Source organism: Scyliorhinus torazame, chromosome 2, assembly GCF_047496885.1.
Source record: "Scyliorhinus torazame isolate Kashiwa2021f chromosome 2, sScyTor2.1, whole genome shotgun sequence".
Classification (NCBI taxonomy): Eukaryota; Metazoa; Chordata; class Chondrichthyes; order Carcharhiniformes; family Scyliorhinidae; genus Scyliorhinus; species Scyliorhinus torazame.
This window is the reverse complement of record NC_092708.1, coordinates 64,396,511-64,424,324: the sequence shown is the minus strand read 5'-3', so window position 1 is coordinate 64,424,324 and position 27,814 is coordinate 64,396,511. Positions and strand designations below refer to the sequence as shown.

Sequence of the window (27,814 nt, the reverse complement as noted above, 5' to 3'; positions counted from 1 at the left end):
GTATGTGTACACAAGCTGTAGGTGCCCAATTGGAGGCAAAACGATACGCATACAGCTGAAAGATGGACGCCTGCACACCTGAATTTTGCAGCTTATTTTCCTTCGACTATCCGTGCGACATGCTATATTCTAAGCAGGGTTCAGGTATGAGAGCACTGCTGCCTTTTCTGAAGCACTGCGTTTTGGATGTCCATATTGAAATAATATGAGTAAAATTATGCCATTGCCTCTCAACTTAAAGCTGAGTTAAATCAAAATAATCAAAACATGATTGTTTGAGTTCATCAGGAAATAGTTCTTTCTGGAGCTGATCTTGGATACGTGCTGTTGTCCATCACGGAATGGAATCACAGGATGTCATTTTTAATTGATAGTCCTTGACAAAATAGTAGGCCCATGAATGGGTGAGGAAGCCATTGACACACTTAGCAGATTTTGCTGTGGCTCTTTAATTAATTCATTAATTCAGATTCATTAATGAAATGACCCGGCCAAAGGGCAGAAAGGATCAACCTGTATAATTATTACTTTAATTTAGAAATGGATAAGGTTTTAGCCTGACCAGTCATGACACATTTAATTTTGAACCTTCAGAAAACAGCATTGACCTTATGACCTCTAAAGAGGAGCCAAAAAAATGCACCAGCATTCTTTTCCATTTCAAAGGCAGAGATCCAGTCAACAGAGACCGTGTGCGGAATTTACCGATCCCACGTCAGTGCACGGGCTTCCTGGCGACGAGGGGTGCTGTCACCGGGAAATCCCATTGATAACAGTGCAGTCGGTAGATTCCTCTGGAGGGCCACCTCCGCTGACGAAAAACCCACGGCAGGGTGGTCGGTAAATCACACCCTGTATGTCTGCAAGGGGCAAAAGGGACCCTGACTCATTTATAAAACACCTCAATATTCCAGACCTTGGAAAATACATCTTTGTCCAGCATCTAAGCTGGAAATTTCCACTCCCATTGTCGTCGAGTGGATTTGGCAGTGAGAGCGGAAAATATCGCGAGAAGGACAAAGTCATGTCTCATATCGACGTAAAAGCAGGAAGCAATCATCGCCCCCTCCATCGTTATTAGCGGGTTGCATCTCCTGCCCTTCACTGTTGGAATCATCATTGTGATATATTTGCATATCATTATCACCACCCATAAACTGAAATCATCCCCCCACATCAGAAAATGCGTCCACTGCAATGTGATGTCATAACGGCACAATGCACGACTGGTCTCAGAAGCATGTACTTGGTGAGAAGTACTCCGAAGGGAGCTCGGAGGTGAGTGCAGCGCTCGGGGAGGGGGGAGGATAGGGTTGGTGACGGTCATGCCAGGATAATGCTGGGGGTGCCAGGGTAATGTCAGGGAATGCAAGGCCGGTGCCAGTCTGATGCCAGGGGGATACCTGGGGTCCACCTGGGTGCTGAATGTTTCCTGGTATGCATGCTGTGTATTGGGGATAGCCCCCAGATCATCAAAGCGCTGGGTTGCCGGCGAGGGAGGCAAATCAGACTGTCCGCCAGCAATATATCATGGAACTGTTAAAAACTGTTACAGAAGTAAACAGATTGTGGCTACCTGCTTTGGTAACTTAAAAGATATAGGGCTGGATTCTCCAATAATGGGGCTATGTCCCCACACCAGGCTAACAATGCTGGCGTTTCACTCTGGACTTTCCTTAAGAAAGTCCTGCGTGATTCTCCCATCTGCAGTGGGCTGGCAGGGCCCCAGAGTGGTTCTTACAGCTCTGGCTGTGGATACGGGGCCCCGCACTTCCGGTCGGGAGTCCGCGCATGTGCACGGGGGCAGCCTTCAGCGGCCACCCCGTGCAACATGGCGGACTCGGACCGCGGAGCGGCACCAAAAATATAGGCCCCGCCGAGATCCCACGCGCCCGCGGGTCTGTGACGCCCGATCGCTCCCCTGGCCGTCCATGAGGCCCCCTTCGGTGAATGATCCCCCTGCCCCCCCCCCCCCCCCTCCACCAGAGCAGCCATGGACTGAGTCCGCAGCCACCACCCGACGTTCCTGACGGCCGACAGGTGGTTAGAATCACGCCGTTGGGAACTCGGCCAGTTGTGCGTGGAGAATCGCGGGGGGGGGGGGCTATGTCAATGGCCCCATACCCTCGCCATGTAGTTAGCGCGCATGCGTGATTCTCGAACGATCCTCCGGGGACTGGAGAATCGCTGGAGCGGCGCCGGCCCGTATTTCCGGGTTGATGACCATTCTCCGCCCCCCACGCTGACGCAATTTCGGCGCAGAGGCTTGGATAATCCAGCCCATAGTTTGCTTTCCGGAAGGAGTTTGAATCTGCTAGTTGAGACTGGTTGAGAATTTCAGGAAAAAGACCAATCCCATTCAAGTGAGAATACAGTGTGCTGGGCCACGCCCTTGAATAGAGTTTTTGGTTTATTGGATTTTGTTATTGAATTGGAACCGTTAAAGGGGGAATTCATTAAGTGTTATACATAAATTATCGTAGCTATCTGCTGTCTTTGTGTTTGTAATTGATAAAAATTCTTGCTGTGTGTTTTACACACATATATATATGTTAACTATATTCTTAGAATAAACCTTGTTTTGATTAAAGTGTCTAGGTAGTCTGATGAATCATACCCGAGGCGAAGGTTTTTGTGCTCTGAACAAATGTCCCTAACAGAAGAAAAATTGCTTCACAAATGCAAGTATTGCCTTGGTCTGTTTGTGCAAGCAGCACGAGAACGGCATGGTTATTTACAGTGATGTTTAATGGGAACAAGTACGTTAATGTTCAGAAACTGCATGTAATCTGTTAGTGTTGGAGCTGAAGTAAAAGTTTCTTTTCTTTTATTGTAATAAAGTTTGTTCATAAAATAACCAAACCCTATTTCTTATGTTATCACTCCTGGAACGAATCAATTTTTCACCACTGTCGAAAACCTCAAAAACATTATGCATCTGGTTCAATATCTTAGCCATTGTTGAAGGCTGACCAAGCGTCCGTAACAACTGCCATAATACACTGGGTGGTAGCAGGCAGGCGAGAGAGGGAAAGCCGCTCTTTAAACAACTTTGGTGAAAAGACAGGAAGGAAGCTAGAGCACAAGAAGGTGTCCTGATTATGCTGGGGTGAGGTGGGGGAGGGGGCGGTGCAGTGCATCCCCACTCACCCTCTTCCCCAAGACATTATCGTTCTACTTTGGGCATTGTTGCCTAGCCTCCAAAACCCAGCTGCCCCACCTCCCGTCCTTGCATCACTCCGTAGGGCAGCGTTTTTCAAACTTTTTTTCCAGGGACCCTTTTTTACCAACCGGCCGACCTTCGTGAACCCCGCCGGCCGAACCTCGCGACCCACTTTGCTCAAACTTTGCAAACCACCATTTACGCTTACCTCTAATGCAACAGGTGAGCCTGCTTGGTCCTCATGATCTCACTTGGCTTTGTCATTCAATATTATATTTCTGTATGGATGGTTCATCAGAGATCCTGAAGCACACACCAGCACTGCTTTGTTCTGCCGTGGACTTTCCTGCGAAGCCTTCTCCAGCTGATTCAGTTGTGAGATCCTGGCCTGTGTGTGTCTCTGGACCTCTCTTCCTTAGTCGAAAAAGATCCACCTTCATTTCTTCGCACAGTCCTATTGCTTCCTTGCTTGCAGCTACAAAATGGAAGAAACTCTCCTCAGTAATTTCGTGCCCAGAGTAAATGGCATCAGTGTACCTGGCACGTGACCTCTTTGCCGCCGCTTCTGGCGGGAAGACTAATCGATTTTTAAAATATCTTCTTCTGGAACAGCGTGCTGACATATGGAGTAGGCAGTATGCTCTGCTGGCTCTGGGCCTGTGGACTGCTGCATCCAGCTGACGGGGCATGCATGCGAAGGACAGCCGGCATTCTGAAAGCTGGCCGTGGCCGACATTTTTAAAAGTTGATCGTGACCATTGGGCACTCCTTCCCACGATCGGGAATGCCACGACTGATTGCTCCGTGACCCCCCCTGACATCTGCCTGCGACCCACCGCCGGTCACAACCTGGAGTTTGAAAATGGCCTAGGGTGCCTGATCCTTACATGGCTCTGTTTGCTATGATCGTTTTCCTGGGGTATCCTGTAATAGGAGCTGTTGGAACTGCTAGCCAATCAGATTAGCTAGCAGCTCCTGAGAGCAAGGCATCCTTTGACTGAGATGCAAAAGTCTAACACTCAGCTTGCTTCGGCCACCTAATGATATCGCGATGGGACGGCCTTTTTTAAAGTTAGTCACTTTGGAACCAACTTAGTTTCCACCCACACTCCCGTAAAATCCAGCCTAATATGTACAGGTGAATTCATACTGGTTAGACTGAAGCTTAATTTAATAAAACAAATTAACAAATGGGTCAAAATTAACAAATTTAACAAATTAAAACAATGGGTAGCATGGTAGCACATGGGCAGCAGGGTATCCCAGTGGTTAGCACAGTGGCTTCACAGCTCCAGGGTCCCAGGTTCGATTCGCGGCTTGGGTCACTGACTGTGCGGAGTCTGCATGTTCTCCCCATGTCTGCGTGGGTTTCCTCTGGGCACTCTGGTTTCCTCCCACAGTCCAAAGATGTGCAGGTTAGGTGGATTGGCCATGCTAAATTGCCCTTAGGTTAGGTGGAGTTACTGGTTTACGGGACTCAGGTAGAGGTGTGGGTTTAAGTGGGGTGTTCTTTCCAAGAATCGGTGCAGACCCGATGGGCCGAATGGCCTCCTTCTGCACGTTAAATTCTATGATTCCAAATATTCATTCTTCTAGGTCACAGGCTTTTTCCATAACCAATATACAAAGATTCTGTATTATAATATCAGTTGCTAATGGATCCCGGATTCAATGCTTTCCTATCTTGTTCTAACCTGGGATTGTTTTCACAAATTATGCCATTTTTCATTTCTTGATCAAATATTATGTGACTGCAGACAAATTGTTTTCATGTTGAAATGTTATTGTGCATTAAACTTTGGGCTCAAATGACTCTCGCAAATAATTAGCCTCCTGAGAACATCTTTGCTAACAGAAGTTAAGCTATCGGCAAGCTTTGAAACCAATAGCTGCTGAATAATGGATTCCTCTAAATGATTACCGCTGTGCTTCACTTTGTAGTTATCACCATCTTGCATCTCTGGATGAATGCTACTGTCAGGACTGTATACATGTGAATGAAGAACATGGGAAAGAAACCAGCATGGATCTGTTCTACTGCTCTATTCTGCAAAAATTCAAATGCACTGCAGAAAATACATAGAAAACAACGAACCAGCAAGTATCCATTTAACAAGCACACCAGTGGTTTACTTTAGCATTAAATGGAAATGGTTGTTAAAGCCTGAACAAGCACACACTTTTTGAATTAACTATTGTCAGTGCAGGTATGTGCTGTTTTCAGAGTATATGGCATCAGTGTACAGCTGACCTATTCAATAAAAAATTTCCTTTTAGTTCCAGCTTTTACCTTTGATTACCTTAACCATGCACAATATTCTGATAGAAGGCAATGCAATTTTTAAAGGCTTAATCAAGTGGTGGACTTACAGGGGAGGTGTTTCCTAGTGATTCTTAGTAAATGAAAACCTGAAATCCAGGGATGTTTCGAAGAATACGTCCGTGTGTCCTCAAACCATCAGAGTATTTTGGCTTCCATCCCAGCTTTAACAGGTAAGCAACAAACATTTCGAAAAGGTAATTAAATTAGCTAACAGAAGCTTAAATTATGCTTTGATTGCAGTAATAACCTTCATAATAAGTGAACCATGTATTACAAGATTGATTCTCACGGATTGGTAGGCCGATAACACAACTTCCTGGTGCATTAATCTCTTGCTCCACACAGTGGCAAAGGTTCAAATTTCATGCTCCCTCAACATGGTTCATACCCTCAACAAGGCCTTGTGGGCCAAGTGCCAAACAAAGGTGAAGGGAAAATGAGAAAATTAGCTATCTCGCACAGATCTTAGGAGCCAGCACAAAAGCAGATTTGGCACAAACATTTTTTAACAGCTAGACTGATTATCCACTTAGTTGAAATATAGGTTTACCTGAAGAAGGCACAGTCTACAAAAAGGATGATTAGGAACGATAAAAATGTAATCAATTGCAGTATTCGCACAGTGGAAACTGGTCTGACGATCTAGATATCTTGACTAATACAGAAATATGAATTCAATCTCACCATGGTTGTTGGATGAATTGGAATTTAGCTAATTAATGCATCATTAGTATTGATCATGGATTGTCATAAAAACCCATTTGGTTCAATAATACCCTTCAGGGGAAGGAAATATGCAACTTAATGATTCCAGAGCCACAACACTGTGGCTGACACTTAACTGCCCTCTGAAATAGCCAAGAATAAAACCGAGTGGAACACCTGGCATCAGCCTAGATATTGGAAAAGAACCATAAAAGTCTTCCTCACTAACATTTGGGAACTTATGACAAAAGTAGGAGAACTGCTCTCCAAACAAGAAAGCAACAGCTGACATATTTATACCTTATAACCATCAATATAACAAGGCACGTCCTGTCCCACCAGATATGGTAGCACTGTGACTTACAGTCTGGAATGCAGATGCACGAGGCGTCCTTAACATTTTGACTCCAGACCCAAGGAAGTCTAATGTCATCAGGTCAAACAGAGAAAGAAACCTTCTATTGGTTGCTGCCAACTGCCCTTCCTTGGCTGACGAATCAGTACCCCTCTCTGATGAACGGCATTTGGGTGAAGCACTGAGGGTGACAAGCGCACAGAATTTTCAATGCCCAATAGCAGAGTGTCTCACTAGCCCCATTACTGACCAAGGTTGGGGGTGGGAGGTGGGGTGGGGGGGGGGGGGGGGGGGTCGAGGTACATTAGTATAGTGCTAATGTTACTGGACTTGTAATCCAGAGACCTGGACTAATTATCCTGCAAAAAGAGTACAAATCCCACTTTGGCAGCAAGACAAATTAAGGCCTCACCAATGCCATATACAATTGCAATAAAACTAAAATCTCTATTCCGATACTCAAATCCTCTTGCTGTGAAGGCCAACATACCATTTGCCTTCTTTACTGCCTGCTGTATCTGTGCACTTACTTTCAAGGCCTGATGCACAAGGACACCAAATTCTCGCTGAGTATTCAGATCTCTCAATTTATAACCATTCAAATAATAATCTGCCTTCCTATTTTTGCTACCGAAGTGGATAACCTCACATTTATCTACATTATACTGCATCTGTCATGCATCTGCCGACTCACTCAGCCTGTCCAAATCACGCCGAAGCATCTCTGCATCCTCCTCACAGCTCACCCTTCCACCCAACTTTGTCTGATCTGCGCATTTGGAGATAATACATTTAGTTCCTTCGTCCAAATCATTAATATATAATGTGAACAGTTAGGTTCTAGCACAGCTCCCTGCGGTAACCCACTAGTCACTGCCTACCAATCAGAAAAAGACCCATTTATTCTAACTTTTTGTTTCCTGTCTGCTAACCAGCTTTCTATCCATCTCGAGACACTACCTGTAATCCCATGCACTTTAACTTTGCATATTAATCTGCTGTGTGAGACCTTGTCGAAAGCCTTCTGAAAGTCTAAATAAACCACATCCACCGGTTCTCCCAGGTCAACTCTACTCATTACATCTTGTAAGAATTGTAGCAGATTTGTCAAGCATGATTTTCCTTTCATAAACCCATGTAGACTTTGTCTGATTACATCACTGGACAAACAAAGAACAAAGAAATGTACAGCACAGGAACAGGCCCTTCGGCCCTCCAAACCGGTGCCGACCATGCTGCCCGACTAAACTACAATCTTCTACACTTCCTGGGTCCGTATCCCTCTATTCCCATCCTATTCATGTATTTGTCAAGATGCCCCTTAAATGTCACTATCGTCCCTGCTTCCACCACCTCCTCCGGTAGCGAGTTCCAGGCACCCACTACCCTCTGCGTAAAAAACTTGCCTCGTACATCTACTCTAAACCTTGCCCCACTCACCTTAAACCTATGCCCCCTAGTAATTGACCCCTCTACCCTGGGGAAAAGTCTCTGACTATCCACTCTGTCAATGCCCCTCATAATTTTGTATACCTCTATCAGGTCTCCCCTCAACCTCCTCCGTTCCAGTGAGAACAAACCGAGTTTATTCAACCGCTCCTCATAGCTAATGCCCTCCATACCAGGCAACATTCTGGTAAATCTCTCCTGCACCCTCTCTAAAGCCTCCACATCCTTCTGGTAGTGTGGCGACCAGAATTGAACACTAGACTCCAAGTGTGGCCTAACTAAGGTTCTATACAGCTGCAACATGACTTGCCAATTCTTATACTCAATGCCCCGGCCAATGAAGGCAAGCATGCCGTATGCCTTCTTGACTACCTTCTCCACCTGTGTTGCCCCTTTCAATGACCTGTGGACCTGTACTCCTAGATCTCTTTGACTTTCAATACTCTTGAGGGTTCTACCATTCACCGTATATTCCCTACCTGCATTAGACCTTCCAAAATGCATTACCTCACATTTGTCCGGATTAAACTCAATCTGCCATCTCTCCGCCCAAGTCTCCAAACAATCTAAATCCTGCTGTATCCTCCAACAGTCCTCATCGCTATCCGCAATTCCACCAACCTTTGTGTCGTCTGCAAACTTACTAATCAGACCAGTTACATTTTCCTCCAAATCATTTATATATACTACAAAGAGCAAAGGTCCCAGCACTGATCCCTGTGGAACACCACTGGTCACAGCCCTCCAATTAGAAAAGCATCCTTCCATTGCTACTCTCTGCCTTCTATGGCCTAGCCAGTTCTGTATCCACCTTGCCAGCTCACCCCTGATCCCGTGTGATTTCACCTTTTGTACTAGTCTACCATGAGGGACCTTGTCAAAGGCCTTACTGAAGTCCATATAGACAACATCCACTGCCCTATCTGCATCAATCATCTTAGTGACCTCCTCGAAAAACTCTATCAAGTTAGTCAGACACGACCTCCCCTTCACAAAACCATGCTGCCTCTCACTAATACGTCCATTTGCTTCCAAATGGGAATAGATCCTGTCTCGAAGAATTCTCTCCAGTAATTTCTCTACCACTGAAGTAAGGCTCACCGGCCTGTAGTTCCCGGGATTATCCTTGCTACCCTTCTTAAACAGAGGAACAACATTGGCTATTCTCCAGTCCTCCGGGACATCCCCTGAAGTCAGCGAGGATCCAAAGATTTCTGTCAAGGCCTCAGCAATTTCCTCTCCAGCCTCCTTCAGTATTCTGGGGTAGATCCCATCAGGCCCTGGGGACTTATCTACCTTAATATTTTTTAAGACACCCAACACCTCTTCTTTTTGGATCTCAATGTGACCCAGGCTATCTACACACCCTTCTCCAGACTCAACATCGACCAATTTCTTCTCTTTGGTGAATACTGATGCAAAGTATTCATTTAGTACCTCGCCCATTTCCTCTGGCTCCACACATAGATTCCCTTGCCTATCCTTCAGTGGGCCAACCCTTTCCCTGGCTACCCTTTTGCTTTTTATGTACGTGTAAAAAGCCTTGGGATTTTCCTTGACCCTATTTGCCAATGACTTTTCGTGACCCCTTCTAGCCCTCCTGACTCCTTGCTTAAGTTCCTTCCTACTTTCCTTATATTCCACGCAGGCTTCGTCTGTTCCCAGCCTTTTAGCCCTGACAAATGCCTCCTTTTTCTTTTTGACGAGGCCTACAATATCTCTCGTCATCCAAGGTTCCCGAAAATTGCCGTATTTATCCTTCTTCCTCACAGGAACATGCCGGTCCTGAATTCCTTTCAACTGCCACTTGAAAGCCTCCCACATGTCAGATGTTGATTTGCCCTCAAACATCCGCCCCCAATCTATGTTCTTCAGTTCCCGCCTAATATTGTTATAATTAGCCTTCCCCCAATTTAGCACATTCATCCTAGGACCACTCTTATCCTTGTCCACCAGTACTTTAAAACTTACTGAATTGTGGTCACTGTTACCGAAATGCTCCCCTACTGAAACATCTACCACCTGGCCGGGCTCATTCCCCAATACCAGGTCCAGTACCGCCCCTTCCCTAGTTGGACTGTCTACTGCTTCCCAAATGCTGTGCAACTTCCGTACTATCGATGTTAGGCTCACCGGTCTATAGTTCCGTTTTCTCTCTACATTTGACAATATTATGGTCACTCATCTCCATGGGTTCTTTCACAACTAGATTGTCAACTAATCCTTTCTCATTGCACAACACCTAGTCCAAGATGTCCCCTTGTTGGTTCCTCAACATGTTGGTGCAGAAAACAATCGCGTATGCACTCCAGAAATTCCTCCTCTATTGTACTGTGACTAATTTGAGTCACCTAATCTATATGCAGATTAAAGTCACCCATAATCACAGATGTTAATTTGTCACATGCACCTCTGATTTCCTGTTTAATGCTATTCTCATAATTACCACTGCAGTTTGGTGGTCTGTACACCAACCCAACAAATGTTTTTGCCCTTTGCTATTTCTTAACTCGACCCAGACAGATTCCACATCATCTGTACTAATATCTTATATGATACTAATATTGTTCAATATCTTCTTCAATCAACAATGCAACTCCACCACCATTCAGCTCTAGGTCGCTCCCCACCACCTGCTCAAGGGAAATTAGTGGTAGACAACAAATGCGGTCCTTGCCAGCAATATTCACATCTCAAATATAAATTTTTAAAAGTGATTTACTTTGTCTATGTGATATCAAAAAACAGCTGAAAACAGTGGATTCACAATGACTATGGGCCCCAACAACATCCTGGTAGTAGTACTGAAGATTGATGCTTCAGAGCTAACAGCACCTTTAATCAGTACAGCCACAACACTGGGAACTACCTGACAATGTGGAACATTGCCACAATAAACAGGACAGATCCTATCCAGCCAATTACTATCCCACCAGACGACAGTTAATGATCAGCAAAATGATGGAAGGTATTGTTGACACTGCAACACTTACTCAGCAATAACCTGCTCACTGATGCTCAGCTTGGGTTCCCTCTGAGACAATATCAGCCCCAGACCTCAACTGGGAATCTCCAATGCGTTTTCGCCCTGCCACTGCTGCCAGCGAGAACGGAGAATTTGGCGTTGAGCCAAAACTCCATTCACTGCAGCGGGAGTGGAGATTCCCGCTGGTGTGAACGGACGGAGAATTATGGCTCTCACGACAGCCATAGTCCAAACTTGGTGGTACTTGCAATATTGCACACAATTCTGGTCGCCACACTACCAGAAGGATGTGGAGAGGTTGTAGAGGAGATTTACCAGGGCGTTGCCTGGTCTGGAGGGTGTTAGCTATGCGAGAGGTTGAATAGACTCAAGACTGTTTTCATTAGAACAATGGAGGTTGAGGGGTGACCTGATAGAGGTCTACAAGGTTATGAGGGACATGGATAGAGTGGATGGGCAGGCACGCTTTCCCAGGGTGGAGGGGTCAGTCATCAGGGGGCATACGTTTAAGGTCTGTGGGGCAAAGTTTAGAGGAGTGGTGCAAGGCAGGTTTTTTACACAGAGGATGGTGAGTTCCTGGAGCGCGTTGCCAGGGGAGGTTGTGGAAGCAAATACATTAACGCCATTCAAAAGGCATCTTGACAAATACGTGGATAGGATGGGTATAGAGGGATACGGCACTGGGAAGTGCTGAGGGTTTTGGCAAAGGCTGGTATCATGACCGGTACAGGCTTGGAGGGCCGAAGGGCCTGTTCTTGTGCAGTATTGTTCTTTTCTTTGGTCAAAACAGCTGAATTCGAGAGGTGAAGAAAGAGAGACTTGCGCTTGATGTTCAGGCAGAGTTTGACTGAGTGCAGCAGCAAGGAGCGTATCAAAATTTAATATAATGGGAATCAGAGGGCAAACTGTGCACCAGTGGCAGTCATACCTAGCATAATGGAAATATGGCTGTGGTTGTTGGGAGGCCAATAAACAACAAATAAAACGTAAATTAAAATTTTTTTTCAGCTAAAATGACTCACAAAATATGTGTTAGCCTCCAGTCATAGTTTCCTATACATTTGTTTACCATTGACTCATAATGATGCTAATGGTCAACAACAGATAGGAATTTATAATCTGGTCAAACAGAAATAATCAGTAAAGTGTTAGAATTAAATGTGAGTCACAGGATTGTTAGAGCGCAGAAGGAGGTCATTCGCCACATCATGCCTGCACCAGCTCTGCTGCCTTCTCCTTGTAACCCTACAGATTGCTTATTTTTAAATAGTCATCTAACTCCCTCTTGAATTCCTCGGTTGAACCTGCCGGCACCTTCATCCAATGCATTCCAGACCCTAACTATTCATTGTGTGGAAAACATTTTCTCATTTTGTTTTTACTTTTTTTGGCCAATTATTTTAAACCAGTGCCCTCTCATTCTCAATCCTTTCATGAGTGGGAACAGTTTCCTGCTATCACTTTGTCCCAAGACCCTTTGATTTGAATACTTCCACCAAATCTCCTCTCAGCCTTTCTTTCTCCAAGGAAAAGAGTTCCAACTTCTCCAACCTATCTTCATAACTGAAGTTCTTCATTCCTCAAACCATTCTTGTAAACTTATTCTGCTCTCTCTCAATTGTCTTCACGTCCTTCCTCAAAGCGGTGCCCAGAACTGTACGCAACGCTCCAACTGAGGTCTAACGAATGTCTTAACTAGTTCAATATCATCATCTTGCTCTTGTATTCTATGCCCAATTAATAAAGCCTAGGATGTGATATGCTTGATTAACTGCTCTCTCAACCTGTCCTGCTACCTTTAAAGACTTATGTATATATATACCCAGGTCCCTCTCCTCCTGCACCCTTGGTGAAGTAGAACCCTTTATTTTACAATTCATGGGCGAGATTCTCCGACCCCCCGCCGGGTCGGAGAATCGCCGGGGACTGGCGTGAATCCCTCCCCCGCCGGTTGCCGAAATCTCCGGCACCGGATATTCGGCCGGGCGGGAATCGCGGCGCGCCGGTTGGCGAGTCCCCCCCCGCTCGATTCTCCGGCCCGGATGGGCCGACATCCCGCCGCTAAAATGCCTGTCCCGCCGGCGTAAATTAAACCACCTACCTTACCGGCGGGACAAGGCGTCGCGGGCGGGCTCCGGGGTCCTGGGGGGGGCGCGGGGCGATCTGGCCCCGGGGGGGTGCCCCCACGGTGGCCTGGCCCGCGATCGGGGCCCACCGATCCGCGGGCGGGCCTGTGCCGTGCGGGCACTCTTTCCCTTCCGCCTCCGCCACGGTCTCCACCATGGCGGAGGCGGAAGAGACTCCCTCCACTGCGCATGCGCGGGAATGCCGTCAGCAGCCGCTGACACTCCCGCGCATGCGCCACCCGGAGATGTCATTTCCGCGCCAGCTGGCGGGGCACCAAAGGCCTTTCCCGCCAGCTGGCGGGGCGGAAATTCGTCCGGCGCCGACCTAGCCCCTTAAGGTTGGGGCTCGGCCCCCAAAGATGCGGAGCATTCCGCACCTTTGGGGCGGCGCGATGCCCGTCTGCTTTGCGCCGTTTTGGGCGCCAGTCGGCGGACATCGCGCTGTTTCCGGAGAATTTCGCCCCATGTTCTTTACCTCACATTTCTCCATATTTAACTTTATCTGCTGATGCCACAACTTGTCTATATCTTTTTGAAGTTCTACTTTGTCCTCCACACAATCTACAATGCTTCCATGTTTTGAATTGTCTGAAATATTGAAATATTGTTCGCTGTGCACCAAGGTCTTGGTCATTAATATATCAGGGAAAGCAAGGGTCCCAACACTGTTCCCTGGGCAACTCCACTACAAACCTTCCTCCACCAGAGGGATATCCATGAATCATTATTCTCTGTTTCCTGTCACTTAGCCAACCTCATATCCATGTTGCTACTGTAGCCCCTTTTATTCCATGAGCTATTACTTTGTTTAAACAAAAAAGCCACTAGACTCATGATGCCAGCAGTAAGACAGAAATATATTTCTTTGTATAATTTGATTATTTGTATCAGCCTGACTCAGTAGCAATCCTGCCTTTGTAGTTGTGATTTTAAGCTCTACTCCAGCTTTAAACACATAGGTCTGGAAATTGGCCATTGAGGTGGGTAGCCAAAATTCATGAATTCCCAACTCGCCGGACCCGCCTCAGTTAAAACATGTCTGAGTCATGGGATTTTATCTCCAAAGTGGGTGGTGAAGGGCTGTGGGATGAGGTGAGGCTTGCCGACCCAGAAGCAGATGGTAGGAGGACATGGGGGCCCGTGAATGCTGCGGCGGCCTCCTTACAAGTCTCACCTCAGTTCCCCGGGACTTAGTCCCAATTGTTTTAGAAGATTTTAGGCCCTCTAGCCCTTACCCCTCACATGTCTCCACATCTCCTCAGCCCCACCCCAATGTATATTCTGAAGATACATTTCCGTTCAAACCCCTAATCCTTTAAGAGCTTTATTGAGCTCTTCATCAAATTGTGAATTCAAAATCGCTGCTCAGATAATTGTAGCTTTTGAAACTCAGCAAAGCATTCAAAATGAATAGTCCTTACTGAGATGTGTACAAAGAGCTCTATGGAAACTGCTTGAATAGGCGTGACACCAGCTAGCATCACAATCAAAGCAGAACATTTTGTAACAATCAGCTGCAGCCAGGTTTTTTTTACAGTTTGGACACCAGGATATTTAAAAGATCTTGATGGTTAAATAGACCTTGGGCGCAATCTACTCGTCACGGTGCACCCGAAAAGCAGCGTGCCACAGCTTATTGTGGCCGGTAAATGACGGGAGACCCCGCTCGCGGGATCTAACCGGATCGCCACCCCTCCCGAGATATAACGCGAGACGTCGCAATGTGAAGCCCGCCCATTGTGAGCGGGATCATGTTTTGGCAAATCTGCATATTAGAGCGAGACAGCTAGCCTCATTTTAATATGCGTTCCCAAGATATAACCAAGGCATTGGGGTCTAACCCTTTCAACTCAGAGATGTCGGGCGAGTGCCATTCAGTACTGGTCTCCACAAATGGGGACCAGGTGGAATGGCGCTTGTGGGGGTCTCCCAGGGGATCGGAGGCCCCCAGGTGGATACCCTTTTGTCAGGGTGGTACTCTGGCACTGCTGGTGCCACCTGGGTACCCTGGTCCTGCCAGCCTGGCACCCTGGCAGTGCCACCTGAATAGCAACCTGCACCCCACCTGCAAAAATTTGAGCTGTCGGAAATAGGGGCAGAAGTTCTGCATCCAGGTCTCATGAGGAAGACTCAGTGAATATCTGTTTTTTTTATTTGCTCTTGGGATGTAGATTTCACTGACAAGACCAGCATTTATTGTCCAACCCTAACTGCCCTTGAGAAGGTGCAGTTGAACTGACTTGTTGAAAATTATGTGATGTAAGTACACCCACAATTCTACGCAAGAGCGATCTCCAGGATTTTAACCCAATGACAGTGAAGGAATAGCTGTATAGCTCTATGTCAGAATGGTGTGCATCTTGCAGGGAAGCTTGAATGTGTTGGTGTTCCTATGCATCTGTTGTCCTTGTTCTTCCAGATGGTAGAGGTTGCAAGATGGGAATGTGTTTTGAAGCAGCCTTGCCATGTAGCTGTTGTGCATTTTGTATATGGTACACATGGCTGCCACTATGTGCTGGAGTGAATGCAAAGGTAGTTGAGTGTTAATTAAATGTTAATTAAGTGGGCTGCTTTGACCTGGCACTACACCTATTCAAGCAAATGAAAAGTATTCCATAACACTCCTGGCTTCTGCATTGCAGCTGGGGACCAGCTTTGGAGAGTTATTTGCTGCACAATTCCCATCCTCTGACTTGCACTTGTAGACACAGTATTTGCTTGGCTGGTTCAGTTAAGTTTATGGTCAATGGTGCCCCATGGATGTTGATGGTGGATGATTTGGCATGGTAATGCTATTTAATGTCAAGGGGTGATGGTGAGTTTCTCTCTTGTAGGATATGGTCATTGCCTGGTGAATGTTATTGGCATGTATCTGCCTGAGCCTGAATGTTGTCCAGGTCCTGTGTGTGTAGGGATGGACTGCTTCAATATCTGAAGAGTTGTGCATGGTAAAGAACATTGTGCAATCATCAGCGAACATTCTGACATTATGTTAGAGAGGTTATTGACGAAGCAGCGGAAGATGGTTGGGACTAGGATAATACCCTGAGGAACTCCTCTTATGATGTCCTAAGGCTGAGATCATTGGCCTCCCAGCAACATAACCATCTTCCTTTTTGTTAGATATGACTCCAACCTGTGGAGAAGATTCCCTTTGAATCCAATTTTGCTCGGGCTCCTTGATGCCACATTCAGTCAATTGCTGCCTTGTAATCAGGGGCTGGATTCTCCGGTCTTCCAGCAACATATTTCTCAGTGGTCTGCCATTCACTGGTGATGGGATTCTATCTTCCAGTCGCTTGTCAATGGGATTTCTCATTAAAGCCAGCCCACACCACCGGAAAACACATGGGCGAGGGTGTGCTGCCAGTGGCAAAAAAGAATCCCAACGGTTGGAGAATTCTGGCCCAGGGCTGGAGCCCAATGGCAATGGCAGAACCCAGACTGAGGACAGGCAAGCAGGTTGTCGCAGAGTAGATGTTGCTTGTTAGCACGATTGTTCAGACCTTCCATCACTTTACTGATGGTTAAGAGTAGAATGATGCTTATTAATTTACAGGAAGTGGGCGTCGTTGATTAGGCCAACATTTATGGCCCTTCAGAAGATGGTGGGCTGCCTTCTAGCAGTTGAATACAACTGAGTAGCTTGCTGGGTCATTTCAGAGGGTAATTAAGAGTGGGTCTAACATTGCTATGGGTCTGGAGTCACATTTAGGCCAGGTAAGGATGGCAGACTTCCTACCTAAAGGGCATTAGTGAACAAGGATGGGTTTTTACAACAATTAACAATGATTTCATGGTCAACATTCAAGATATTTTATTGAGTTAAAGTTGCACCATCTGCTGTTGTGGGATTCGAACCTGGGTCTCCAGATCATTATCCCTGGTCTCTGGATTACTAGTCCAGCGACAATACCACTACGCCACTGGTTCCCCACAATGGGGGGTGGTAATATGTTGTATTGAATTTGTCCTGCTTTTCATGAACAGGACATACTGGGGCAATTTTCCACATTGTTTTATTAGGTGATAATGTTTTCACTTGGCTAAGTGCACGGCTTCTGGAGCACATCTACAGGTCTACAGCCTTTGCCGTTCCAATGGACATCTGCATTGTTAGATGTACATCCTTTAGAGGAGATGTTAAACTAAAACACAGTGTAGTACGAGTTCGATTGGTTGAGGTGTACATTGAGGGTAGAATCATATTGCCTCAGTTTTCAATGCAGGCCGGGATCATTTCCAGCTCCCTGGGCTAGTAATTTCGGAGGTCTTTCCACTTGCACAATCTTCACAGAGGAGGCCTAGCCTCTCTAGGAGCTCAGTCTAATTAACGATGAAGGGTGGAAAATGCAGGTAGAAGACCTGTGCGTGCGAGCCTCTGGACACCTGATAGCCCCTCCAGAAGTGGGCAAAGCCAATGTGGCGGGCGGGCGGACGGGGTGGGGTGGGGGGGGGGAAACTGTAAGAACACCTTGAGATTGATTTTTTGAAAGTATTCTGCCTCCTTTACTTCAATAAGAAGTCTTACAACACCAGGTTAAAGTGACTTTAACCTGGTGTTAAAGTATTCGACTTTAACCTGGTGTTGTAAGACTTCTTACTGTGCTCACCCCAGTCCAACGTTGGTATCGCCACATCATGGCTACCACCGACACCGCAAAGCGCCGGCTCAAAGTGGAGAGGATACCCAAGAAGATCACGCATGTAGACACTGACATTAAGTTTCTACAAGGATGCAAGAAAGCAGACAAAAAAAAAGAAAAAATGGACTTTAACCTGTTGTTGTAAGACTTCTTACTGTGCTCACCCCAGTCCAATGCTGGCATCTCCACATCCTTTACTTCAATCATTGTAATAACCCTCACTAGACCCACAGTAGCACAGTGGGTACACTGTTGCTTCACAGCACCAGGGTCCCAGGTTCGATTCCGGGCTTGGGTCACTGTCTGTGTGGAGTCTGCATGTTTATCATAGAATTTACAGTTCAGAAGGAGGCCATTCGGCCCATCGAGTCTGCACCGACTCTTGGAAAGAGCACCCTACCCAAGGTCAACACCTCCACCCTATCCCCATAACCCAGTAACCCCACCCAACACTAAGGGCAATTTTGGACACTAAGGGCAATTTATCATGGCCAATCCACCTAACCTGCACATCGTTGGACTGTGGGAGGAAACCGGAGCACCCGGAGGAAACCCACGCACACACGGGAAGGATGTGCAGACTCCGCACAGACAGTGACCCAAGCCGGAATCGAACCTGGGACCCTGGAGCTGTGAAGCAATTGTGCTATCCACAATGCTACCGTGCTGCCGTGCTACGTTCTCCCCGTGTCTGCGTGGGTTTCCTCCGGTTTCATCCCACAAGTCCTGAAAGATGTGCTGTTAGGTGAATTGGACATTCTAAATTCTCACTCTGTGTACCCGAACAGATGCGTAATGTGGCGACTAGGGGATTTTCACAGTAACTTCATTGCAGTGTTAATGTAAGCCTACTTGTGACAATAAAGATTATTATTGTAAATCTTTTTAAAAAACTAAAGAAGTATAACCTTGGAATTGTAAATTGATCTGTAAATCACATTATTTTGTGATCTGAAATGCTTTGACACTGATAATGATGCAGTTTTTGAGTTAGTTGTTTTGTTACTACAGTATTCATTGCAGTGATATTTAAGCCTACTTGTGACAATAAAGATTTAAAGAAAACCAAAAACACCCAATTGATCTCCCCATGGGACTAGGAAAATCCAAGCTCCTCGACTAGTCGGCACAGGCCCATCCGCTTTGGTTTGTGGAAATCAGCCTATGTTTGGAACCTTGCAGCTGTAAGCCATGATGCGGCCATTACTTTGTTGTTGAATTAAACCTCTTTTGGATTTACCTTCTCGGCCTCTTGAACTTTTATCATCACATGTCTTATGTACATAATTATTTTATTGTTGTATGAATTTCCAGGTTGGTTTGAAATAGAAGCCTGAATTTTTATGCAGTCATGGTGAATCAGAAGGCCATTAAAAATGGTATGTTAGATCCAATTATGGGAATCCCATCCCTATTAATATTTCCAAAATGTTTTGCCTGTGTGGGAAAAATGTGCAAATAGTGAGGACACAAGCAGCAGTCCCACCATTGCCAGTTCCATTGCGGTGGTGGGCATTTCAAACCCCTTTGCAATTTTCATTGAGCTGGGACCATTTTGTTAGTAGACATGGCTCATGCAACTTAAAGGAGTTAACCACAGTAGAACTTAGTCCTGAGTTGTGAACCAAACAACACAGCCATTCAACATTTGATTTGATAAACTTTGCCCCTGTTAACTTCTCATAAAGCTGTTTATAGACAATAAAAGTTCAGTTGAAGAAATCTTCCATCCACTTCACACCCTTTTATCTTGCATAAATAAACACACAGGCATTGAAAACATCTTCAAAGAAAGGTCAGTTTATTGCAGACTAATAAAAATGTCAATCATAACCAAGCTAACACTCCCTTAAAAACTGTGTAATCTGGGAACTGTATCAACACAAACAGTTTGAAACGGTGGTCAGACATCAAGTTTTTTGTTCAGATGGTCTGATTATGACTGCCTGGTTGAAACCAAGAATGGATAATGGGCTTTGTCCTGTAGGCAATGTTGACACAGATTAAGTGGTAAGGGATAAAAAGCTTTTTTTGTCATTGACACTGTGAATGGTGTGTTTGACACTTTTATGCAGTAGTAAAATGAATAGTTTTTTTCAAAGGAGATTTTCAAAGCATGTTTGCTTATGTTGTGAGTTTCAGGAGCATTTTAAAGATTTGCCGATAGCTCATTGATTCCGTGCAGCGCGGATACTGGAAGTTGGAGCATGAAGGATGCATAGGAAGATACAAAGGGCATGGCAGTAACGACAGTATGGAAGAGGAATGGGATATGATGGGTGGAGGGGGTAAGTCTGTCTACAGCCCATGCCTACCTCCCCGACAAGAAAATAGGACAGGCAGGAGAGGATTACGTGATTAGGAAAATTCCCGAGTCCCAATAACCGTCTGCATGATGAAAATCCGTTTCATCATGTTCAGAGTGAAATAAATGTAAAAATGATCCGGAACTAACGGATGCTAGAAAACATATTGCCAAGCAAAAGAGACAATGATTACTGTTTATTACAGAAGTTCACCTTGAATGATAAAAACTCATAATTGAACATTTCTGTACAAATATCCAAAGTCAATTGCAAATTTGAGTTATATTAAGTGAAGTTCTACTGGCAGGATTTAACTACTTGAAATCCAATGAAGCCAAATAATAGAAAATTGATGAAGACATATGAATCCGATGTAATGGATAGCTCTTAGACATGCAGAAGTTCAGAATTACACATAATAAATATGAGGAAGAATGAGTTTATTGAAGGAAGATTGTTCTGATTGAATTTATTAGACGTTTTAAAGATATGACTGAGTGCTGAATAAAGACATTATGATTTATATATTGGAAGGTATTAGACAAAGGGCTTTAGAAAAAGACTTGTAAAAGTATTTGAAAGCTGAAGGAATCATGAGTCAAGAAGTAAATTGGATTTAAAATGGGCTTGACAGTCCAAAGTATAGAATAGTCATGAATAGTAACAGTTCAACATGAGTAATGATGACCTGTGAAATCCGACAGTGATCAAATTATGGCAATCAGAATAGCTAGATGCATAGAATAGAAGTCCAAGCATAATAATGAAGGTCTTCATTCCATTTATGACACCACTTGGACTATTGCATCTTGTTCTGATGACTACATCGACAAAAAAACTGCAAAATCATTGGAAAGAGGACGGTGACTGACAATCTGATTATAGACGAGCATAGATTGATTAGACACAGCACTGTGACTGAGATTCTAATTGGAAATGCGTGACTTAAGGAAGGATATGATTTATATGTTTAAAATTGTGAGGGAATGTAATGAAGCAAAAACGTGAAAGCTTTGGCAAGACAGTCAGTCTAACCTCCATGGTGGGGAAACTATGGGAAGTAAGTCTGAGGAACAGAATTCATCTGCATTTGGAAAGGCGGGGATTGATCAAGAACAGTCAGCATGGTTTTGTTAAGGGGAGGTCATGTCTGACCAACTTGATTGAAGTTTTCGAAGAGTTGACCAGGTGTGTAGATGAGGGAAATGTATTTGACGGCGTCCCCTTGGACTTCTGCAAGGCTTTTGATAAGATCCCACATGGGAGACTGCTAACGAAGGTAAGAGCCCATGGGATCCAAGGAAATTTGGTACATTAGATCCAAAATTATCTGAGTGGCAGGAAGCGGTGGGTGATGGTCTGACTGTAAGCCTGTGTCCAATGCGGTCCCGCAGGGCCCTTGCTGTTTGTGGTTTATATAAATGATTTGGATATGAATGTAGGAGGATTGATCAATAAATTTGTGGAAGAAACGAAAATTGGTGGGGTGGCAAATAGTGAGAAGAATAGCCTTTGATTACAGGGGGATATAGACTGGCTAGTCAGATGAGTTGATTAGTGACAAATGGAATTCAACCCGGAAAAGTATGAGTTGATGCACTTGGGCAGGACAAAAAAAGCAAGGGAATACATGATAAACTGCAGGACACGGGGAAGCACCAAGGATCAGAGGGACCTTGGTGTGCATGTACATCAGTCCCTTAAGGTAGCAGGATAGCTGGATACAGTAATTAAGAAGGCATATGGTATCTTGCATTTATTAGCTGAGGCATAGAGTTTAAGAGCAGGGAGATTATGCTGGAACTGTATAAAACATTGGTTAGACTACAGCTAGAGTATTGTGTACAGTTCTGGAATCCACATTATAGGAGGGATATGATAACATTGGAAAAGGTGCAGAGGAGGTTTACCAGGATGTTACTTGGGCTGGCGAATTTTAGTTATGAAGAGAGATTAGGTAGACTTGGATTGTTTTCGTTGGAGCAGAGGAGACTGAGTAGGGACTTGATTGAAATGTATAAAATTATGAGGGGCATAGATAGAGGAGCCAGGAAGAAACCTTTCCACTTAGTGGAGTGATCAATAACCAGAGGGCATAGATTTAAGGAAAGGGCCAGGAGGTTTAGAGGGGATGTGAGGAAGAAATCTTTTACCCAAAGGGTGGTGGGAGTTTGGAATATGCTGCCTGAAAGGGTGGTGGAGGCAGAGACCCTCATAAAATTTAAGAAGAATTTAGATGTGCACTTGCGATCCCAAGAGCTGGGAAATGGAGTTACAATAGTTAGGTGGTAGGTTTTGATGGGCTAAAGGGCCTTTTCTGTGCTGTATGGCTCTATGACTCTGTGACTCGAAACAACAAGCCCATGGACGAAACATATTTCTTCTCACTTTGAGTTGTTCTAATACAATTAAATTCTATATGAAAGAGTATCATAGATAGAATCATAAATTCCCAACAGTGCAGAAAGAGGCCATTTGGTCCATTGAGTCTGTACCAACACTTTGAAAGATCACCCTACCTCGGCCCGATCCCCTCCCCTGTACCCCTGAAGGGACAATTTAGCATGGCCAATCCACCTAACCTGCACATCTTTGGACTGTAGGTGCAAACCGGAGCACCCGGAGGAAACCCACACACACACCATAGAATCATAGAATTTACAGTGCAGAAGGAGGCCATTCAGCCCATCGAGTCTACACCAACCCCTGAAAGAGCATCCTACCTAAGCCTGCATATCCACCCTCCCCATTAGCCAGCAACCCCACCTAACGTTTGGACACTATAGGGCCATTTAGTGTAACCAATCCACCTAATCCGCACACCTTTTGACTGTGTGAGGAAACCGGAGGAAGCCCATGCAGACATGGGGAGAACGTGTAAACGTGCAGACTCCTCACAGACAGTGACCCTAGCTGGGAATCAAACCCGGGTCCCTGATGGTGTGAAGCAACTGTGCTAACCAATGTGCTACTGTGCCACCCTAATGGGGAGAACATACAAACTCCACACAGACAGTCATCCAAAGCCGGAATCAAACCTAGGTCTCTGACACTGTGAGGCAGCAGTGCCAACCACTGTGCCATAAAGACGGATTCTGCAAAATCTTTCCATGAGAGACTGCACAAGTTCCTAGTTTGGGAGAAAGTGGAAAAATTGATATTGTTGCAAAACAGGTGTAAAAGAATAACTAACATAGGGAACACATATTCCACAAACTAGGCTTCAGAATAATCTATGTTACATGAACATATGAATTCGGAGCATTAGTAAGCCACTCGAGCCTGCTCCGCCATTCAATAAGATCATGGCTGATCTGATTGTGGCCTTTTAGAACCATAGAATAGAACCATAGAATAGGACCATAGAATTTCTGCAGTGCAGAAGGAGGCCATTTGGTTTATCAAGTCCGCACCGATCCTCTGAAAGTGCACCTCACCTAGGCCCAACCCCCGCCCTATTCCTGTAACTTGACCTAACCTGCACATCTTTAGACACTAAGGGGCAATTTAGCATGGCCAATCCAGCTAATTTACACATCTTTGTCTGTGGGAGGAAACCGGAGCACCCGGATAAAACCCACAGAGGCACAGGGGGAAAGTGCAAACTCCACACAGACAGTCATCCAAGGTCAGCAATTGAACCCGGGTCCATGGCGCTGTGAGACAGCAGTGCTAACCACTGTGCCACCATGATGCCCTCAACTCCACATTTCCATCTACCCCCGATAATCTTTTACCCCTTGCTTATCAGGAATCTATCTGCTTCTGCCTTAAAAATATTCAGACTCTGCTTCCATCGCCTTTTGAGAAAGAGGATTCCAATAACTCACAACCTTCTGAGAGAACAACATTTCTCCCCATCTCTGTGTTAAATGGGCGGCCCCTTATTATTAAGCAGTGCCCCCTAGTTCTTCATTCTCCCACAACAGGAACCATCCTCTGCACATCCACTCTATCAAGAGTCCTCAGGATCTTATATGTTTGACCTTGCGGCTTTTTAAAATTTTGTTCAAAATTCTGTGAATAATGCAGTTCAAAATGGAGGCCAGCATCTGTATTTCCTTATATGCCAGGACCAATGACCTGGACCAAAACTTGAGGACTGTATCATACAGTTTGCCATAGGTTTTCTTGGGATTACTGATTTCTTTCATTTTCATCATCCAAATGAGTCCTGTAAGCTGGCAAATCAATATCAATTTCCAACGTCCTAGTGTCCAAGAAACATTGCAAAAATATTCCAACATATTATCCACTGGTTAAAAAGAGCTAAATCTGATCCCAATCTAGCTTTCAGAAAACTACTTCAGCTTGCCAGGTAATTCTGGCAAATCATTGCCATTGGCTAAGGCACGCCATGTCTGGCAGAGTGGGTTTGCAGCCAAGCTAGATTAACCCGAATCTCAGCAGTGAGCATTCATAGTAATAGACCTTCATTTAGACTTAATTATACTGATGTGCTTAATCATGATCAATGATGTGGTCCATTAGGAATAAGAGATAATGTTGCAATGGAGTAAACACCATTTTTAAAAACATGTATCCTTTCTTGGGATGTGGGCATGACTAGCAAGCCCAGCAATTGGGCGGCACGGTAGCACAGTGGTTAGCACTGTTGTTTCACAGCCCCGGGGTCTCGGGTTCGATTCCCGCTTGGGTCACCGTCTGTGTGGAGTCTGCACGTTCTCCCGTGTCTGCGTGAGGTTGCTCTGGGTTTTCCGGTTGCCTCCCTCAAGTCTCAAAAGACATGCTTTTTAGGTGAATTGGACATTTGAATTCTCCCTCTGTGTACCCGAACAGGCGCTGGAGTATGGCGACTAGGGTATTTTCACAGTAACTTAATTGCAGTGTTAATGTAAGCCTATTTGTGACATTAATAAATATTATTATTATTATCTTTTTAAAAAATATATATTTATTCAAGTTTTTTAACACAATTTTTCTCCCTTACAAACAATAACCCCCCCCTCGTAACAAAAAAAAAACGAGAAATCGTGCAGAGCAAGATATATACATGGCAAAATGATATATTTACACAGCTTTGTACACTGGCCCTCACCCGTACGTGCCAGTTTCCCCAACCCTTCATGTTATCTCTTGCTCATCCACCCTCCCAGGCAGTCCTCCCTTCCCCCCCCCCTCCCAGGACGTCCCCTCCACCCCCCCCCCCCCCCCCAAGGTTGCTGCTGCTGCTGACCGACCTTCCTCTAATGCTCCGCAAGATAGTCTAGGAACGGTTGCCACCGCTTGTAGAACCCCTGCGCAGACCCTCTCAAGGCGAATTTAATCCTCTCCAACTTTATGAACCCAGCCATATCATTTATCCAGGCCTCCAGGCTGGGGGGCTTCGCCTCCTTCCACATTAGCAAGATCCTTCGCCGGGCTACTAGGGACACAAAGGCCAGAATGCTGGCCTCTTTCGCCTCCTGCACTCCCGGTTCGTCCACTACTCCAAATATTGCTAGCCCCCAGCTTGACTTGACCCGGACTGTCACCACCTGAGATATTGCTCCCACCACTCCTCTCCAGAACCCCTCCAGTGCTGGGCATGACCAAAACATATGGACATGGTTCGCCGGGCTCCCTGAGCACCTTCCACATCTGTCCTCTACCCCAAAGAACCTACTCAACCTCGCCCCCGTCAAGTGCGCTCTGTGGACCACCTTAAATTGTATCAGGCTGAGCCTGGCACACGAAGAGGAGGAATTAACCCTACCCAGGGCATCAGCCCACAGCCCTTCCTCGATCTCCTCCCCCAGCTCCTCCTCCCATTTACCCTTCAACTCTTCTACCAGCGCTTCCCCCTCTTCTTTCAACTCCTGGTGTATTTCCGACACCTTGCCCTCCCCGACCCATACACCCGAGATCACCCTATCTTGAACCTCTTGTGCCGGGAGCAACGGGAATTCCCTCACCTGTCGCCTCACAAAAGCCTTCACCTGCATATATCTAAAGGCATTTCCCGGGGGTAACTCGAACTTCTCCTCCAGTGCCCCTAGGCTCGCAAACGTCCCGTCGATGAACAGGTCCCCCATTCTTCCAATCCCCACCCGATGCCAGCTCTGGAACCTCCCGTCCATCTTCCCCGGGACAAACCGGTGGTTACTCCTGATCGGGGACCACACCGATGCTCCCATTGCACCCCGGTGCCGTCTCCACTGGCCCCAGATCCTTAGCGTTGCCGCCACCACCGGGCTCGTGGTATACTTTGTTGGCGAGAGCGGCAGCGGTGCCGTCACCAATGCCCCCAGGCTCGTTCCATTACAGGACGCCATCTCCATCCTCTTCCGTGCCTCCCCCTCTCCCTCCAGAACCCACTTGCGGATCATCGCCACATTTGCTGCCCAGTAGTAGCTCCTCAGGTTTGGCAGCGCCAACCCTCCTCGGTCCCTACTGCGTTCCAGGAATCCTCTCCTTACTCTTGGGGTCTTATTCGCCCACACAAACCCCATAATACTCCTGCCTACTCTCTTAAAAAAGGCCTTAGTGATCACGATGGGAAGGCACTGAAACACAAACAGAAACCTCGGAAGGACCACCATTTTGACCGACTGCACTCTACCCGCCAGCGAGAGCGGCAACATGTCCCATCTTTTGAAATCCTCCTCCATTTGTTCCACCAACCTCGTCAGATTCAGTTTATGTAGGGTCCCCCAACTCCTGGCTATCTGGATCCCCAGATACCGAAAGCTCCCCTCCGCCCAACTCAGCGGTAGGTCCCCTATCCCTCTTTCTTGGTCCCCCGCTTGTAATACAAAGAGCTCACTCTTCCCTACATTGAGCTTATAGCCCGAAAACTCCCCAAACTCCCTTAGAGTCTGCATGACCTCCACCATCCCCTTCATTGGATCCGCCACGTACAGCAACAGGTCATCCGCATATAGCGACACCCGATGCTCTTCTCCCCCTTGGACCACCCCCCTCCATTTATTAGACTCCCTCAATGACATGGCCAATGGTTCGATCGCCAATGCGAACAACAGGGGAGACAGGGGGCATCCCTGCCTCGTCCCTCGATACAGTCGAAAGTACTCCGACCACCGCCGGTTCGTCACTACACTCGCCATCGGGGCTCTGTAAAGGAGCTTAACCCAATTGATAAACCCTACCCCGAACCCAAACCTACGCAGCACCTCCCAGAGGTACTCTCACTCTACTCGGTCAAAGGCCTTCTCTGCGTCCATAGCTGCCACTATCTCCGCCTCTCCCTCCTTCGATGGCATCATTATCACATTTAAGAGCCGCCGCACATTGGTGTTTAGTTACCTGCCCTTTACAAATCCTGTCTGGTCCTCGTGGATTACCCCCGGGACACAGTCCTCGATCTTCGTGTCCAGCACTTTTGCCAGCAACTTTGCATCCACATTGAGGAGCGAGATCGGCCTGTACGATCCGCATTACATTGGGTCCTTGTCCTGCTTTAGGATCAAAGAAATTGTCGCTTCCGACATTGTCGGGGGCAGGGTCCCCTCCTCTCTTGCCTCATTTAAGGTCCTCACCAGTAGCAGGGCCAACAGGTCGGCGTACTTCCTGTAGAACTCCACCGGGAATCCGTCCGGTCCCGGGGCCTTATCACCTGCATGCTCCCCAAACCCTTGCTCAGCTCCTCCAACCCAATTGGTGCCCCCAAACCAGCCACCTCTTACTCCTCCACCCTCGGGAATCTCAGCTGATCTAGGAATCGTCTCATCCCCTCTTCCCCCGCTGGGGGCTGGGATCTGTACAGCTCTTCATAAAAGGCCTTGAATACCTCGT

General features: G+C 46.2%; 1 protein-coding gene across 3 annotated transcripts in view; it reads right to left on the bottom strand.

The window, feature by feature from the left end:
* The window catches only part of LOC140388130 (neurexophilin-2-like), a 188,482-nt gene that overhangs the window by 64,345 nt on the left and 96,323 nt on the right, over positions 1-27,814 (bottom strand). The window contains exon 1 of one of the 3 annotated variants that reach the window (XR_011934106.1): positions 5,534-5,675. The exons of the other annotated variants lie outside the window; for them this stretch is intronic. The gene's annotated coding sequence lies outside the window, so the exon portion shown is untranslated. Of the gene's footprint in view, positions 1-5,533; positions 5,676-27,814 lie in introns of those variants that run through there. 3 annotated transcript variants of the gene reach the window in all.